General features: G+C 41.3%; 1 long non-coding RNA gene across 4 annotated transcripts in view; it reads right to left on the reverse strand.

Moving 5' to 3' along the window:
• Window positions 1-18,448, reverse strand: part of LOC132661598 (uncharacterized) — an 88,653-nt gene that overhangs the window by 30,101 nt on the left and 40,104 nt on the right. For all 4 annotated transcript variants that reach the window (XR_009602306.3, XR_009602304.3, XR_009602307.3 and 1 more), the window contains exon 3: window positions 8,591-8,640. This is a non-coding gene — a long non-coding RNA (uncharacterized LOC132661598). The remainder of the gene's footprint in view (window positions 1-8,590; window positions 8,641-18,448) is intronic.

An 18,448-nucleotide genomic window follows, 5' to 3' on the forward strand; every position in this document is an offset into this window, starting at 1 on the left:
CCTTTCATATTTTCCTTATAGCACATACAATTCCCATGAGACATTTAGAGAGGAGAGAGGTATTTATTTATTTTTGAATGGGACCCTTTTTGTCCACTGGGTGCAATGAATATGATCTAAAAATAGGATTTCTACTGACTAAATGTAGCTTGCTACTCCCTCACCCCAACTTTTCACAGATCATCTGAACTCTCCCATCATTAGATGTGCAAATTTAAAAATATATTTTGGTTAATAAATTCCCTTTGTTAAAGATGAGGTGACTGGTCTCTGACACTTAAAACCCTCAAGAATTAGACCGGAGATTACATGTAACTCCCCGGATCCTGTGCTCTGATGTTTCTCTTGCTGCCATCAGCTCTGTAGACCAAACGTCCCTTCTCTAGGCAAAGAGACGTTTGACCAGGTGCTGGTCAAAACCTTTCTAAAAAATTAGAAAGAGGGAAATATTGTCTATTTTTCTAGCAAGTTCTTGCTCTGACCTTGATAGTGATAGTGGTTACATATACAAAATATTCCCTAACTCTTTTTAACTTTTTCTCTGAGATTGCACAAATACACACTATTATGTTGATGAATTCCCAATTTAGTGACATATAAATAACTAGAATATTCCTCACTGAAACATATAGTCTGTCCCCAACACCCCTCTCTTTGTCTGTCTTTCCTCCTCCTCCCTCCCTCCCTCCTTCTCTTTCTCTATCTCAATTGTTCTAAGAGAGTCCCTCTTCCTAAGTCATTGTTAATGACTGCGATGACTCCATCCTCCAAAGTCAGCTCCTACCTGTCACCTGGGACCCTGGGATTCTGAGCTCTTGCTTGTGATTTAATAACGAGACCCAATGGGGCAGCCCAGGTGCTGTATCTCATACCCTTACTGATTGCCAAGGGAACATTTAATCTGTTGACTTTATTCAGTTATGCTAGTCTGGCAAACATACCTGGAGCTATAAATTATTTAGATGTTTAATGTATCTGGTGTAGAAGGATCTCTCTTATACCTTAGTTATCTAAAAGCAGAAGATGAAAAACCACTTTGTTTGCAAATCATAAAATCTTTAACAGATTGTGCCTTAAAGAGTAAAACAGACATCCCTGACCTTAAAAGTATAACAGGGGTCCAAACAAGCATTGCTAACACATTATCCCCTAAGATAAAAATTATGGCATAAATGTGTTTAGGTTAGAAGTGAAATGTGAAACAAAGGCCTTCCATTGGATAATAACAGACTAGTCTGAAGTGAACACAAGGGTAGACTGTAAATGAGGGGTCAGGAAGGGCATGGCAGAGGCCTTTGCCAGAGTGCCCCCTCCCCCATTACAATGCACTTCCCAATGACAGATGGAGGGAGATATTTAAAATCCTAGGTAATATGATATAACCAAAACCCTATTAGTATACAAAATTACTACCTAATAGTGAAACATGTCATTGCTTTATTTTTTCACCTTGTATTTAGTATATTTTCAGTAAAATAGAAATTCAGTTCCCATTTCATTAAAATAGAAACAAACAACAAAAATAAATGATCTCACAGATCAACTACTGTCACATCACAAGGTAGGAGCCCCTACCTTCCAACTGTTTCATTTACTCTCCTGATGAAAAAGTGTTGATCTGAAGCATAAATAAGCATAATCTATAGCAACACAAAAATATAAACAATAGGGATACCAAAATTATTTGTAAAATTTTTCTTTTACAATTGCTTTGCTTTAAAGTTCCTCTGGAATCAGGTGACATTATTGGGTTTTTATTTGTCATCACCCAAATACTTTAAAATTTTTCGTTTAGCAATGGGAAGCTGTAGGGTTTTATCTATGAGTGCTGGTTCTACAGTCCAGCTGCCTGGACTTGAATTCTTGACTGTTTTATTAGCTGTGTGATGTTGGAGACATTGTTTAACATTTTTGTACCTCAGTTTTCTCATTTGTAAAATAGGGATATTATTCTCATGGAGTTTGTGGTGGTGAAGTACATACCATGACATATAAGGGCTCAATAAATGTTTAATTATTGGTACTAATCATTTCCTATGTGCTTTATACTCATTTGTGCATTTCCTCATTTCCTTAGAATAAGCAATGCTGTGAAATAGTTATTATTATGTCCATTTTACTAAAAAGGAAATTTACCCCAGGACACAGCATTTAAATAAGCAGAGCCCCAGTTTGAACTCAGGTCCATAAGTTTCTGTGGCAGGTCTGGATCCCCAGAAGTGGACTCTGAGAAAGAGATATCTGGGGCAGGAAGTTAACTGAAGAGTGCTCAGGGGCGACATCTGTGGGCCACAGGAGAAGCTGCACTATCGTGCCCCCGATGTTGCAATAAAGACCTCAGCCCACACTGTGGGAGCTCAGGCTCTGACATGGCTCCTTAAGAGTTGGACCTCACTGGGGCAGAGGGTTCGCCATTAACCAGCCTCTTCATGGAATCTGCAGTCTTTAGATGTAGGTTGGCCCGAAGTGGGGTGGCTTTGGGCAAAGCAGCTCTCTTCATGCAAAGGCTATCTCCTGAGAGGGTCTGAGCTAAAGAACTGTCAGCAGCTTTGTCAACACTCAAAGTAGCTAGGGGGGTAAGCAGCTCAGTCTCGAGGGAGAATCTTGGCAGTGTACCACAGGGTCCACACCTTCCTGCAGCCTAGGAGAGTGTTAAAGGTCATCTCATGGACCATGGCAGTTGTGATCACTTCTTTTGCCCAGACTCTCTCAGATCCCATTCATGTTGAGGAGCCAAGGAAGCACATGAACAGACTGTCTCTATGAACCACAGAAGGTGCATGGTGTTTTGAAACAAGCACAGTAGCTGCTAACCAGCACAAGAACCAAGTAAATCACTGATAGGCACTGGCTGCCATGGTTTATATTCTCTTTATAACTGGCTCTAAGGTTGATCACTTAAAGATGCTTAAGTAGCCCAAATTTTTAAAATCCAATCCCTTTAGCAAGCACTTTTTATGTTGTTTATGTCATAATCCATAGGCTAGAGCCACAGAATTTTAAAATCAGAAGGGGCCTAAGAGATCCACCTCCTTCATCTGGGTTGGGGTGGAGGAGAGTGAGTTTGTCAAGGTCATACAGTAAGTTAATAGTTACACACAATGGGATTGAGACCATAAGCATGAAAACTGATATCTCAAGTAGAGTCTAGCCATTTACCAAATGCAAAGAAATTGTAAAAACAAATTCTTGGCTGAAAACTTGAAAGGATACGTTTGGAATGTTATCTTAATGCACATTACAATCTTGAAGTTTCTTGCCATATCCTAGATAAAGTACTGTGTTTATATTTTATTCATTTCCATGCAAGATGGCTTCTAAAATTAAATGCCAAGAATTCTCACTGACAGTGCTTGGTTCACATTTCTTTGATTATATTTTGCTTCTTTTCTGACAATACAATATTTTATGATTAAAGTATTCCTCTACTCCTAGCACTATAGTTTTTCTCCATATAATTGAAACAATTCCATAAATACCAGATGGTGTTGGAAATGTTTAAAGAACCTATTTCAGATTTGAGAGTAAAGTCTTATCTTTAAAGTTACTTTCAGAGAACACATCAGACACACAGAGCTGTCAGGTTTGAACTGTACCAACAATTTTATGTTAACTTATTATCTAAAGTGCAATTCTCTGGCACATGGATATATTCATAACCACAAAGATTAGTGCCTAGCCAAGAAAGAAAAAGCTTTTAATTTTTCATTACCTCTTCACTATACTACCTGGCTGGAGTTAGACATTTAAAAATCTCACATGATTGTTCAGCCTTTCAGAGATGCTAACCCTTAAATTCCCAGCAGAAAACCTTCTGGACAATATCTGAAGAATAGTGGTAGTTTAATATTAGAGTTCAGAGCACAGACTCAAGATCCATATTGCATTGAGTCAAAATCCAGCTTCACCAGCTGTATGACTATGAGTAAGTTATTGAACCTCTGTAAGATGGGAATAGTACTAGCACTTGGGTCTTGTGGTTGTTGTAAGGATTAAATGAGATAATACATGTGAATGCTTAGAACAAAATAGTGTTCAGTAGCTGCCATATCACTAGAATTTCCCTTTTATTTTTATTTATTTATTTATTTTTTAAATGTTTTTATTTAGTTTTGAGACAGAGAGAGACAGAGCATGAGCAGGGGAGGGGCAGAGAGAGAGGGAGACACAGAATCCGAAGCAGGCTCCAGGCTCTGAGCTGTCAGCACAGAGCCTGATGCAGGGCTCGAACTCACGGACCGTGAGATCATGACCTGAGCTGAAGTCGGAGCCACCCAGGTGCCCCTAGAATTTCCCTTTTAAACTACAGAGGATTGTACTTTTACAAAGACAGTTAAAGATGCAAACTTAGAGTTGCAGATGAAAATGTAAAGATCACTTAAGTGATCATGTTGAATTTTTTTTAAGTTTATTTATTTTTGAGAGAGAGAGAAAGAGAGAGAGTGCTCAGGGGAGGGGCAGAGATAGCCGGGGAGGGGTGGGGGGCAGAGGATCCAAAGCGGGCTACACGCTGACAGCAGTGAGCCCGATGAGGGGCTCAAACCCACGAACCATGAGATCATGACCTGAGCCGATGCTCAACTGACTGACCCACCCAAGCACCCCGATGATGTTAAATTTTTCATTCTTACAATGTAGCTCTTGGGCAAAATAGAATCATAAGTCTAGATAGACCATAAATTTAGATTCTAAAATTTTTTTTTTAACATTTATTTTTGAGACAGAGAGAGACAGAGCATGAACAGGGGAGGAGCAGAGAGAGAGGGAGACACAGAATCTGAAACAGGCTCCAGGCTCTGAGCTGTCAACTCAGAGCCCGATGCGGGGCTCGAACTAACAGACTGTGAGATCATGACCTGAGCTGAAGTCGGACGCTTAACCGACCAAGCCACCCAGGTGCCCCTAGATTCTAAACATTCATTCCACAACCTGATACACATAATAAATGAGATGGTAAATGCTCAATTTTTAACAAGAAGAAATTTGACTCTGGAAGTCAAAGAACAATGTTCCAATTGCTCTAGGAAATCATTCTCCACTGGTAGCAAAATGAAAGCATGCCAATCTACTCACCATTATATGCACAGTATTTTGCACACTGCCACTCAGGAGGAATTTAATATGTGTAGAATGACTGACTGATTGACTGGAAGACACAATGCCCTTTAATTCATGGAACTTGAGAGTTTGAAGGGGCTGCCTGCTTATGATGTGTCACAAATAAGGAGCCAGGGGACACATGACTTAAAACTAATTATGTGGTGGGCACCTGGGTGGCTTAGTCGGTTGATCATCTAACTCTGGCTCAAGTCATGATCTCATGATTTGTGAGTCTGAGCCCCACATTGGGCTTGCTGCTGTCAACACAGAGCCCCCTTCAGACCCTCTGTTCCCCTCTCACTGTCCCTTCCCCACTTGAGCTCTCAAAAATAAATAAAATATTTTTTAAAAACCTAATTAGGTGGTTAGTTGTTAATAGAGCTAGGATCCAAAATGTTGACTCTCTGGCTTGGACACTCAAATAAGTCATTGTCTTCTGTAGTAAATGTGTTCTTTTTTTTTTTTTTTAACGTTTTATTTATTTTTGAGACAGAGAGAGACAGAGCATGAACGGGGGAGGGGCAGAGAGAGAGGGAGACACAGGATCGGAAGCAGGCTCCAGGCTCTGAGCCATCAGCCCAGAGCCTGACGCGGGGCTCAAACTCACGGCCTGCGAGATCGTGACCTGAGCTGAAGTCGGACGCCTAACCGACTGAGCCACCCAGGCACCCCATAAATGTATTCTTAAAAACACCAGTCTCTCACAATATTCATGGAGTAAAGAGTAGAAGAAGTTGTTCTATAATCAAATGATTTGAGGAACTGGTGAGTAAAACAAATTAAACCATGGATCTCCAGGAGGGAGATATGGTCCTCTATGCAGCATTTTTGAAGAGGGTTTGGCCATACCACCCCCGTGGAAGGGAACACCTTTGTAAACTGGCAGTTTATGAAACACTGGAAAAGACTGACCAGTAGGCCTCAACAAATACTTATTAAACACCTATTACATGCATGTATTATGATAGGAACTATGCAAAAAGTTACGGTGAGTTAGACACCAAAGTGTTCCAGGGGCCTTTAACGAGAGAGGGTAAGAGCAGTGGTGGGGGCGGTGGGGGGAGCTCTTAAGAAAAGGCACGTATAATCTCCATCTGTGAATTTGATAAGCATCATGAGAAAGGATCAAATAAAATGCTACTAAAATTCAAAAGAGGGGAATTAGGCCAGAGCTCCATGGAAGAAACGACATTTGAAAGGCAGCTGCTGTGCTCACTGCTATACCACCAATGCAACAAATAACATTTGAGAAGAATCTTAAAGGATGGGTATGAGGTGAGTTCTTTTAGTAAAGTTCTGCTAGATTTTGTTCATCTGAAATTGTCTTCATTTTATTCTCATTCATGAACCTTAGCTTTTCTGGATATACAGTGGACAGTTATTTCCGTTCAACACTTTGAATATATTATTCCACTGTCTCCTTGCATTTACTGCTGTTATTGGTATGTCCACTAACAGTCTGGGTCAGTCCTTTGTAGGTGATTGTTTCTTTTCTCCCAAGCTGCTTTGGAGATTTTCTCATTGTCTTTGGTGTTCTCCAAACATGTTTAAGACATAAACTTCTTCTTAATTTATCATGCTAGGGATATGCTATTTCCTATATCTGTGGATTTAGGTCTTTTCATCAGTTCTGAAAAATTCTCAACTACTATTACTTCACATATTAGGCCTTCCATTTTTTCTATCCTCTTCTTCCAAAACTCCAATTAAATATGTATTAGACATTCCCATTTTATCTTCCATAACCTTTTATCTTCCATAACCTTCCCGTTCATACTTTCCATTCCCTTCTTTCCCATGCCACCTTCTGGATATTTTCTGCAGACAGTTCTTCAATTCACTAATTACCTCTTCAGACATTTAACATGTTCATCAAATGTTTACTTTCAACCATTTTATTTTCATTTCTACGGGTTCTTTTATTCTTCTTCAAATCTACCTGGTCATCCCTGAGGGTCCTTTGTTGCTTGCTTATCTTTGGTATTCCCCTCCCCCCACCCCTTATTTCTTTAAATTCTTCGTATGCTCCAATTCTACGTTAGAAAGGCAGCAAAACGTAGTGGTGAAGACTGCAGACTCTAGAATCAAACTACCTAAATCCAAATCGTAGCATTACCACTTAAGAAATGTTGACCTGGGACAATTTACTTAATCTCTCTGTGCCTCAGCTTTTTCATTTATAAAATGGGGGTGACTAGGGTGCCTGGGTGGCTCAGTTCCTTAAGCACCTGACTTTGGCTCAGGTAATGATCTCACAGCTCGGGAGTTTGAGCCCCATATAGGGCCCTCTGCTGTCAGCACAGAGCCCATTTCGCATCCTCTGTCACCCTCTCTCTCTGCCCCTCCCCTGTGCTCTCTTTGTGTCTCTCTCAAAAATAAATACATACATAAATAAATAAATAAATAAATAAATAAATAAACCTAACAAAATAAGTATTATTCTTTAAAAAAATAAAGTAAAATGGGGATGATAATAGTAATACTTGCTTCATAGAACTGTTATGACAAGTAAATAAGTTAAAATTAAAAACATTTTTGCAGTGGTGCTTAACACTTAAATCATTGCTTTGGCCATTTTTGTAAATTAAAAAATATATCCTATATCTGAGAATTCCAGTAGTTGAAGTTCTTGGGGTCAGACTGGATGTTTGTTTTTCTGCCAACTCTCTCTCTCTCAGTGGACTACCTCCTTCTGGGCTTGGTGATCTCAGATTTGAACTCAAACATGGATCTTAATGGCCTTCCTATTGTGAGCATTTGTTTCTGCTTTTTTGGGGGGGGGTAGTGGGAAAATACCAACCTGAGACCTTCTGCCCCTTTTGGGGTGTCCTGGCCTAATGCAGAAGTCTCAGATTCTTGGCTTCCCCATCTTGTGATGCTTTAGAGCTTCTAACACTGCTACTAATTTGCACTGGCTCTCAGAACAACCCAAATTTCTTATTTTCCTAGCACTCTGACTCCGAGTTCTGGTTTCAAAGCATTTTTTGGGAGAAGAGCTGTCCTTAGACAATTCCCTCACTACCGACATGCCCAGCAATGTATTTAAAAAATGATTCAATTCTGGGGTGCTTGGGTGGCTCGGGCAGTTGAGTGATCAACTTCAACTCAGGTCATGATCTCACAGTTCGTGGGTTTGAGCCCCATGTCAGGCTCTGTGCTGACAGCTCAGGGCCTGGACCCTGCTTCAGATTCTGTGTCTCCCTCTCTCTCTGCCCCTCCCCCGCTCACACTCTGTCCCTTTCTCTCAAAAACAAATAGACATTAAAAAAAATGATTCAGTTCTTTTGTGGTTATAAGGCCTTCAGAGTACCTGGTTATCTACAATGCCTGAAGCTACCTCCTGCTTTGTATCAGTCAGAATTGGCTAGCTTATGCTGCAGCAATAAACAACCCCCAAACATCAGTGGCTTAGAAGAACAAAAGTTTCTTTCCCACTTATGCTACACATCCATCTTAGGTCAGCAGAGCCTCTGCTCCATGTCATACTTACTCAGGGACTCAGGCTAATGGAGTTTTGACCATCTGGCACATTGTCAGAACCTGTAACAGGGGAAAATAAATATGATGAGTCATACTGTGGCTGTTCAGGGCTTCCATCTAGAAGTTACACACAGTATTCCCATCACACTTACTTGACCAAAGCAAGTCACGCTTGCTTGCAGCAAGCGCTGCAAAACACCCCTCCCTTTTTAATGCTGGATAAACATGTGAAAATCACAAGATTATCCTTATAAGAGAGTGAAGCACAAAGGACCACACATAACTCCAAGGAAGTGCTTAGGAAGGAGAATGGGAACTATCAGTAACCATCACTAACAATTACTACATGCTTCTTTTTTCCACCTGAAATTATAAATATTATTATTTTCTTATACATACTTGGTAAGTATCTTTAAAATTTTTATTATGAAAATCTCAAATGCAAGAAAAATGTAAAAAATAGTAGCATATAGGGGTACCAGAGTGGTTTAGTCAATTAAGTGTAGACTCTTGATTTCAGCTCATGAGATCAAGCCCCACATCAGGCTCCACACTGACAGTGCATGGAGCCTGCTTTTGATTCTCTCTCTGTCCGTCTCCCATTCATGCTTGCTTTCTCTCAAAATAAATAAATAAACTGGGGTGCTGGGTGTCTCAGTCGGTTGAGTGTCCAACTTCAGCTCAGGTCATGATCTCACAGTTCATGGGTTTGGGCTCCACTTCAGGCTCTGTGCTGACAGCTCAGAGCCTGGAGCCTGCTTCAGATTCTGTGTCTCCCTCTCTCTCTGCCTCCCCCCCCCCCCACATGCTCTCTCTCTCTCTCTCAAAAATAAACATGAAAAAAATTAAAAATAAATGAATAAACTTAAAAAAGAAAACAATAATAAACCCCATAACTACAATTTTAAATGTCTAAATAATAGTCTAGATGGGGAGGATTCAAATACATTTTATCATGAAATATTTCAAACATACTAAATTTAAAATGTTGAGGGCTTTTTATATTAAAAAGTAATATATGCTTCTCATTAAAAATTTTTTGATATAAAAAAGATGAAGAAGGGTGCCTGGGTGGTTCAGTCAGTTGAGCGTCCGACTTCGGCTCAGGTCATGATCTCACAGCTTGTGAGTTCAAGCCCCACATCGGGCTCTGTGCGGAAAGCTCAGAGCCTAGACCTTGCTTCGGATTCTCTGTCTCTCTCTCTCTCTGCTCCTAACCCACTTGCATTCTGTCTCTGTCTCTCTCAAAAATAAATACACATTAAAAAATTTTTTTTTAAAGATAAAGAAGAATGACCAGAATTTTAATAGATGTACATCCCAAATGGAAAAGAAAGTACCAAAAGTGTGGGTATTAGAGTATAGTGAATATTTGCAGAGAAGCAGTTAGCTTAGTTAAATGATAACCCCTTCTGTTAAATAGAGGGAATTGAAAGCCACTGGAAACAACATAAATTCAATCCAGCCTTTATTGGGCACCTACTAGGTAAAGGCACTGGGATATAAAAAGGAATAAAATGCAGTCATCACCATCTAGTAATATGATTGAAAACATAACTAGGAAGATTAATCTAGACCATCATAGGAGTGACCAGACACCAATGTGAAGAAACCAACTTCGAAGTTACTGCAATAGTCCAGGTAAAACCTCAGGAGATCCAGGATGAGGAGGCTGATGGAGGAGGAGATGGAAAGGAATACATTGAGAGATCTTACGGAGATCACATCTGTAGAATATTCTAATTACCTGGATATGGGAAGCAAGGAAAGGAAAGACCCAGAGATCATTTGAAGATTGTAAACACAAAGGACAGGGAGAAAAACCCCATTAATAGAACTAGAAACACCAGGAAGAGGTGTTTTGGTAGTATACATATTGAATTTGAGATTCCATGAGTATATCCTGGTGGAAGTTGGATTTATGAAACAGAACTCAGGGAGAAATTGGAAATCAGAGTCCATGGCTTATACCATTTGCAGAAGATGAAATTGCCAAGGAAGAGCACTGCAAAACACCCCTCCCTTTTTAATGCTGGATAAACATATGAAAATCACAAGATTATCCTTATAAGAGAGTGAAACACAAAACTATTCTTCCATCCAAAAATCTTGTCCTGTCACAATGAATGAAATTCCATCCTTATGGATCCATTCTTCTGTGTCTTGGGAGCCTTTTAGTTTTCAGTGTCCCCAGTTACAATGTCGATATCCCCAAATGATCCTTAGGAGTTGATCAGAAAATACTTTACCCAGCATGGGTTTATCATGGACTTTCTCAGCTGACAGTGGGCATTAGTTTGAAGTGCTGTGGAGGTTGATCTCCTACTCAGGAGATCAGGAAGAGGCAGCAGGAATCTGAATGGAAAGTGATCTGGTATTAGACCAAACCACTGAGTCCTTCAAGAGTCTTTCGAGACCCAGCTGTGGGACACATGCATGTGCACACACAGTCACACACACACACACACACACACACACACACACACACACACACACACACATGTTGTTGGCCAAATGTACATAGTGAGAATGTGGTATAAAGTTCAGCATGGACAAGTCAGCACTGTAGCTTGGTTTGACAGTTGGGATGTTTATATGTCAGGTTGGTTGCCTGAAATATTACATTGGTTCCCTTTCCCTTCATTCAAACTGACTTCCAGGCTTTGCAATGCTTTGCCTGGAAAATTTGAGCCGAGCTCAAAATTGGATGCAGCCTCTTCGGGTAAAATGCACCTTGGTACTAAGCAGGAGAGCCATAGAACACAAAAAATGGTTAAAATGGTAAATTTTGTTCTGAGTATTCTGATACATGTGTATTATAACAAGAAATAAATGTAACATTTATTATCTTAAAAAAAAATGTTTGTGCCTTGAAGCACCATGAAGGGTGGTCTGGAGAGGGAGGTCTCAGGGAGGATGCCTTTGAGAAGTGATGAGTCTAGGAGAAGAGGTCCCCTTCAGGAAAAAGTGCAGAATCATCTAAGATGGGTGTCTTCTCCCTGCTTCCTGGCAGTGTCTAGATAGGCAGCATCCAGTGGGGAGAGGCTACATGAGCAAGGCCCAATCCCAGCATAGCCAATGAGTGCCTCCTGGGCCCCAGGTGAGGAACAGAGTACCACTCAGCCTGGAACAGAGAGGGCAAGGATTTAATCTCTTTTGTACATCACTACTTATCAGCCCCAAGTCAGGCTTGGCACATGGTATGTGTTCAATAAATATTTGTTTAACAAATGAATAATAATGATAAGGCCGAGCCCTGGTGTTGCATAAGACCCCTGGACTTCTGTACAAGCCCGTGGATTGGAAAGAGGCAGGTGGTAGTTACCTTTTTCACAAGTCTGGCAGGATGGGGACTTGGAGTCAGAATTAGGTGGATTTAAGGAAAATAATAGTGACATATTGCACATCTGATAGGCAATGTTTATTTATTATTTATTTATTTTTAATATAATTTATTGTCAAGTTGGCTATCATACAGTGTGTACAGCGTGCTCTTGGTTTTGGGGGTAGATTCCCATGATTCACCGCTTACATACAGCACCTGGTGCTCATCATAACAAGTCTGATAGGCAAATTTAAAAAATACTATTTCTCAGGGGTGCCTGGGTGGCTCAGTCAGTCGTGTCTGACTTCAGCTCAAGTCATGATCTTGTGGTTCATGGGTTTGAGCCCTGCATTGGGTTCTCTGCTATCAGCACAAAACCCGCTTCGGATCCTCTGTCTGTCCCCTTCTCTTTCTGCCTCTCCCCTGCTTGTGCTCTTTCTCTCTCTCTCAAAAACAAATAAATATTAAAAAAAAAAAAAGCTATTTCCCTGCATCCTTTGCCATATGTTATGTAACATATTTTATTTGCAAATAAATTATGCTTTCAATTACATAAATGGTAGATGTTCATTTACCAGTGGATAAAGAATTTTCAACACTAGCATAAACAGTGTAAGAGCTGTAATTCTCAGAGTGGAGGTACAAAAGCTTTTTCCACTTGGGATCTCTAGAGAATCAGACATCCTGCCCATGGACAGCCATGGGTATGAGTCAAGTCTAGGATAAACCAGTAGGGCCTCCACCTGTCTCCCCTAGGCCTTGAGGTCAGGGGCTGCAGTGGAGAGGGTTGGAGGGTAAATGCAGGAGACCTGGGTCCCACTCCTAGCCCTGTCAGCACATGGTCTCGGGTAAGCCCTTTAACCTCTTCTGCCAAACAAGTGTCAGGTTTGATGGTCCCCAAGATAGAGCTGGGGTTCAGCCTGCACACACTTTGTCCAACCATCCCGATGTCTATGGAACTGTGTCTTCTGACTGGTTTAGCATCTACAATATGGTGGTTAAATATTTTCAATGTCATCCTCACTGTCAGGTCTCTTCCATGTGAAGACAGTCTCTTACAGGTCTGCAGAAGACAGGTAATTTGGCTTTCCAGAAGCAGGAGAGACATAGACACTCATCCAAAGCATCAACTTATCTGATTATAGGGGCGCCTGGGTGGCTCAGTTGGTTAAGTGTCCAACTTCGGCTTAGGTCACAATTTCACAGTTTATGGGTTTGAGCCTTGCGTCAGGCTCCGTGCTGACAGCTCAGAGCCTGGAGCCTGCTTCAGATTCTGTCTCCCTCTCTTTCTGCCCCTCCCCAACTCACATTCTGTCTCTATCAAACATAAATAAACATAAAAAATTTTTAAGAAAGCATCAACTTATCTGATTATAAATATTACTCCTGATGACTCCAGGAACAGTTACCATGAACCATATAAAACTAACTGCTTATCACTGGCTCTGTGCTCCAATTTTCCATTTTCCACCATCCTCTAATACTTTTCTCCCTCTACTGTAAAGTGATATGTTCCCTGATTTCAAAACTTCAACCTTCCCCGTTGATGTGGAAAATAAAAGAAGGCTTAAACTCAGAGCATCTGGGGTTGTCCCATGAAGCCTCATCATTCCTCTCAGGAAGAAAACAAAACACAAAGAGAAGCTGCTAAGGTAAGACACTGTCTAGCAGCCAGGGAGCAGTCTGTGTTCTCATTGCTCCATACCTTGCCCTCTACCCAGGACATCCTCTCTAAACCCTTTCTCCTGATGACCTTCAACCCATCCGTCAATGCCCCAAACCGTAATTATTTTACTTCCATAACACTTGTTACTCCTCCCCCCCCCCCACTGTTATAGAACTTACCATTTGGTGATATAAGTATTATTTATAAGTCTACTTCCCAACTAGAACTCTTTAAGGACAGAGATTGGGTTTTGTTCTCTGTGTCCCATTGTCCAGCACAACACGTGGCATGGATAAGTCAATGTGCAAGAAATGTCATTCATGTCCTAAATAACACTAAGCTCACTGCCTCCCCACCTACCCCATAGCTAAGCGAACCAGGAACACATGTGTCGCCCTTGATCTGGACAAGTCAGATTTGCTGACAAAATTTTGAACTAAAGAGTATAAGAGGGGTGCCTGGGTGGCTCAGTTAGCTAAGCATCTGACTTTTCTTTTAAGTTTATTTATTATTTTGAGAAAGGGAGAGAGTGGGGGAGGGGCAGAGAGAGAGGGAGAGAGAGAATCTCCAGCAGGCTCCATACTGTCAGTGCAGAGCCTGATGAGGGGCTAGATTCCAAGAACTGAGATACCATGACCTGAGCCAAAATCAAGAGTTGGACCCGCAACTGACTGAGCTCCCCAGACACCCCTAAGTGTCCAACTCTTGATCGCAGTTCAGGTCTTGCCCTCAAGGTAATTAATCAAGTCCTGTGTTTGGCTCCATGCTGGGCATGAAGCTTGCTTTAAAAAAACAAACAACAACAACAACAACAACAACAACAAAATAAGAGTTAGGGCTAGGAGTCAGAAAGTTTGGCACTGGAAGGTCTCATAAAACTCTGACCTCCAAAATTCAACCTTGACACAAAAACTTTGGTGCAGGAAGTTTATCTGGGAGGTTATTCAAGGAAGTACAAATGAGGGTGGGGAAAGTGAGGCAGAGAAGGGAGAAAAGCCCATATAAGGTGTATTAACAAGCAGGTTGTGACCATGGGAAATTGTGGTTTAATCCTGCTTGAGACGCCCTGAGAAACTGTGAGGGACACACCTCAGAACTGCCCCACTGGAGAACCAGAAGGCTGGGGCATTTCTGCAGTGACTCCTGATGTCTACTGTTTGGGGTTGCACATTCCTGCAGCCCAGCAAGCTTCCTGGTACAAGAAAACAACTCTTTGAGGAGCATAGAGATGTGGATGCTTGAGGCAGGGAGCTGCCAGTCCATGAAAGATGGTCTACCACTACTGCCCGTGAACAGGGCCAGGATGGGCCAGAGAACCTGGGCAGTACATCAACAACACCTGCTACAGTCACCCAAAGCCAAACCAAGCGTAAGTGATGGAGCAGTGGGAGCCGAGAGCCTTACAGAGGGGCTGATCCCCAGAGAGGAGAATGGTAGGGAAGCTGGCAGAGAAGGAGGAGAAGCAGAGAGCACAGACAGCAGAGTCACAGACACAGAGCAGAGGTCTGGCCGTCACCCTTTCTATTTAGCAGCAGCCTGAAGAGGCCCACGTGGCACAGTCCCCATAGAGATATGACACAGGCTTTGCAGCTGGCCATTAGTCTTCCATCATCCTCTCTTCCATAATTTCTCCCCGCTCCTATTCGTGTATTTGTTGGTCCATCCTTCCGAGCTTCACTGACCTGTCATGAGTCAAAGGACTCCTATCTATATCCCTATTTATCTGCTGAGCTAAACTCTCTGCTTCTTTATCCAATGACTTGGGGGTCTACAGCCTCTGGAAAACCTGTATTCTAACATCTAACACAACACTCTCCTTTTTCTTCCTTTGCAGTAGGTCCCGTATTATTACCTAGACCCTTTGGGTCAGCCATCCTGGGTCAAATTTGTTTGCCAGAATACAAAAGTGATGGCACAAAGGGAGGCCAGGGCAGAAAAAACAGTATACATCACAGGACACATCTAACTCTGGTAGTGTAGTAAAGAGTTCAGCTTATTGGCTGGAAGCAGCCACAGTGCTAATTAATGCTCACTGGCTGAGAAAAGTCAGAATGGTTTCTTTACTCTAGATCTCATTGGCTGAGAGCATCTGATGACACTCAGAGACTGGGGAGAAACTGTATATACACTCACCATGTTTTTTTTAAAAGAAGTTTTATTTACTTAAGTAATCTCTGCACCCAATGTGGGGCTTGATCTCATGACCCTGAGATCAAGAGTTACATGTTTTACTGACTGAGCCAGTCAGGTGCCCCTACACTCACATTTTTATTTTGGAAAATATCTCAGATAAAAATAGTGCAATAATTATTTGATATTGAGGAGGATAATCCTAAATATTAAAAGTATTCCCTGAAATACAAATCAAAACCACACTCAGATATCACCTCACGCCAGTCAGAGTGGCCAAAATGAACAAATCAGGAGACTATAAATGCTGGAGAGGATGTGGAGAAACAGGAACCCTCTTGCACTGTTGGTGGGAATGCAAATTGGTGCAGCCACTCTGGAAAGCAGTGTGGAGGTTCCTCAGAAAATTAAAAATAGACCTACCCTATGACCCAGCAGTAGCACTGCTAGGAATTTATCCAAGGGATACAGGAGTACTGATGCATAGGGGCACTTGTACCCCAATGTTTATAGCAGCACTCTCAACAATAGCCAAATTATGGAAAGAGCCTAAATGTCCATCAACTGATGAATGGATAAAGAAATTGTGGTTTATATACACAATGGAATACTACGTAGCAATGAGAAAGAATGAAATATGGCCTTTTGTAGCAACGTGGATGGAACTGGAGAGTGTGATGCTAAGTGAAATAAGTCATACAGAGAAAGACAGATACCATGTGTTTTCACTCCTATGTAGATCCTGAGAAACTTAACAGAAGACCATGGGGGAGGGGAAGGAAAAAAAAAAAAAAAAGAGGTTAGAGTGGGAGAGAGCCAAAGCATAAGAGACTGTTAAAAACTGAGAACAAACTGAGGGTTGATGGGGGGTGGGAGGGAGGGGAGGGTGGGTGATGGGTATTGAGGAGGGCACCTTTTAGGATGAGCACTGGGTGTTGTATGGAAACCAATTTGACAATAATTTTCATATATTAAAAAATAAATAAATAAAAAATAAATTAAAAAATTAAAAAAAATAAAAGTATTCCCTGATGCTTAATTCTAAGGGGTTCTATTCTATCAACAGTAAATCCCTTTTACTTAAATTAGTTTGAAAGGCTTTCTGTTCCTTTCCCATCAGACCATCCTGTGTCAATACCATGCCACCTGTATTAGTCAGGGTTCTTCAGAGAAACAGAACCAATAGGAAGGAGGGAGGGAGGGAGAGACAGAGGGAGAGGGAGACGTAGAAAGATTTTTATATTTTTAAGGAATTGGCTCACTTGATTGCAGAGAATAACAAGTCCAAAACCTGCAGGGGTAACCCATTGGTGGGAGACCCAGGGAAGAGGAGCAGTTTGAATCCAAAGGCAGCCTTCTGGCAGAATTCCTTCTTCCTCAGGAGAAATCAGTCTTCTTTCTATAAGGCCTTCAACTGATTGGATGAGGCCCACCTACATTATGGAGGGTAATCTACTTCACTCAAAGTCTACTGAATAAAAAGACTAAACAAAGTCTACTGACTGAGTAAATCTCAATTAAAACGATAATCTCAACCAAAAAAAAAAAAACCTTCACAGAAACATCTGGAATAATGTTTGACCACATAGCTGGGTTGAGACAAAAAATTAACCATCACACCCCCATCTCTGATCCTTAACAGTGGCTGCCTTGAGGACCACGTTGCAAATGATTCTGAAGCCACTTCAGACTCAATAGGAAAGAACACCCCGGTGAACTAGTAACGTCTGCTCTGAGCAGAGAAGGGAGGAGAGGTAGCCTGTGTCATCTGTTTGCTATTCCGTCAATAGAAGTTTTTAGTTCATGCTTATGGAATGAATGAACAAATGACAAATTCTGTCCATTTTGCCATTAAACCTAGGACTAATCTCGATTCAAGCTTGGATTGTTTTGACATTAGCCAGGCAGGCTGAGCAAATTCTCAAGTGTGCCTGAAAACACGCACATGAACCCTCCCAGCAGCTTTGTTAGCAATGTCCCCAGAGTGGAAATAACCCCATTGTCCATCAGCAATACATGTAACAGTTCAGTAAATAAACAATATTCTGTCACAATGATCATGCCATGATGAATATGGACTAGAGCTCCATACAACACAAGGTGCTCTTACAAACATAATGGAGCAAAAGAAGCCAGATACAAAAGAACAATACATTAATTCCATTTATATAAATTTCCAAGATATGAAAGTAAACTATATTCTATATAGATGCACACTTGGTGTTTTGCTTAAAAAAGCAAAGAAGTGGTCCCCATGAGTGCCACAATAGTGGTTATCTCTAAGAGCATGAGAGGGGTTATGGGGGAAAATTAGCAATAGTATATACATCTTGACTTGGGTGTTAACTTTATTTTTTAAAATTTTTAATGTTTATTTATTTTTGAGAGAGAGAGACAGAGTGTGAGCGAGGGAGGGGCAGATAGAGAGGGAGACACAGAATCCGAAGCAGGCTCTAGGCTCTGAGCTATCAGCACAGAGCCCGAATCAGGGCTTGAACCCATGAACCATGAGATCATGACCTGAGTCAAAGTTGGATCCTTAACTGACTGAGCCACCCAGGTGCTTCTGGGTATTAACTTTAAAACAACTTGTTAAATGGCTTTTTTCCCCTGTGTGTTAAACTTGACAACCAGAAACTTAAAAAAGATGTTCCCAAGGTCTCCTTATGCCAATTCCTGAAGGAAAAAAAGAAAAAAAGGCAAACATGCAGGGGACATCATAAACCTCTGACCCACTCCTCATTTAG

The sequence above is a fragment of the Panthera onca genome, chromosome D1 (genome assembly GCF_046562875.1).
Source record: "Panthera onca isolate mPanOnc1 chromosome D1, mPanOnc1 haplotype 2, whole genome shotgun sequence".
In the NCBI taxonomy this organism is placed as follows: Eukaryota; Metazoa; Chordata; class Mammalia; order Carnivora; family Felidae; genus Panthera; species Panthera onca.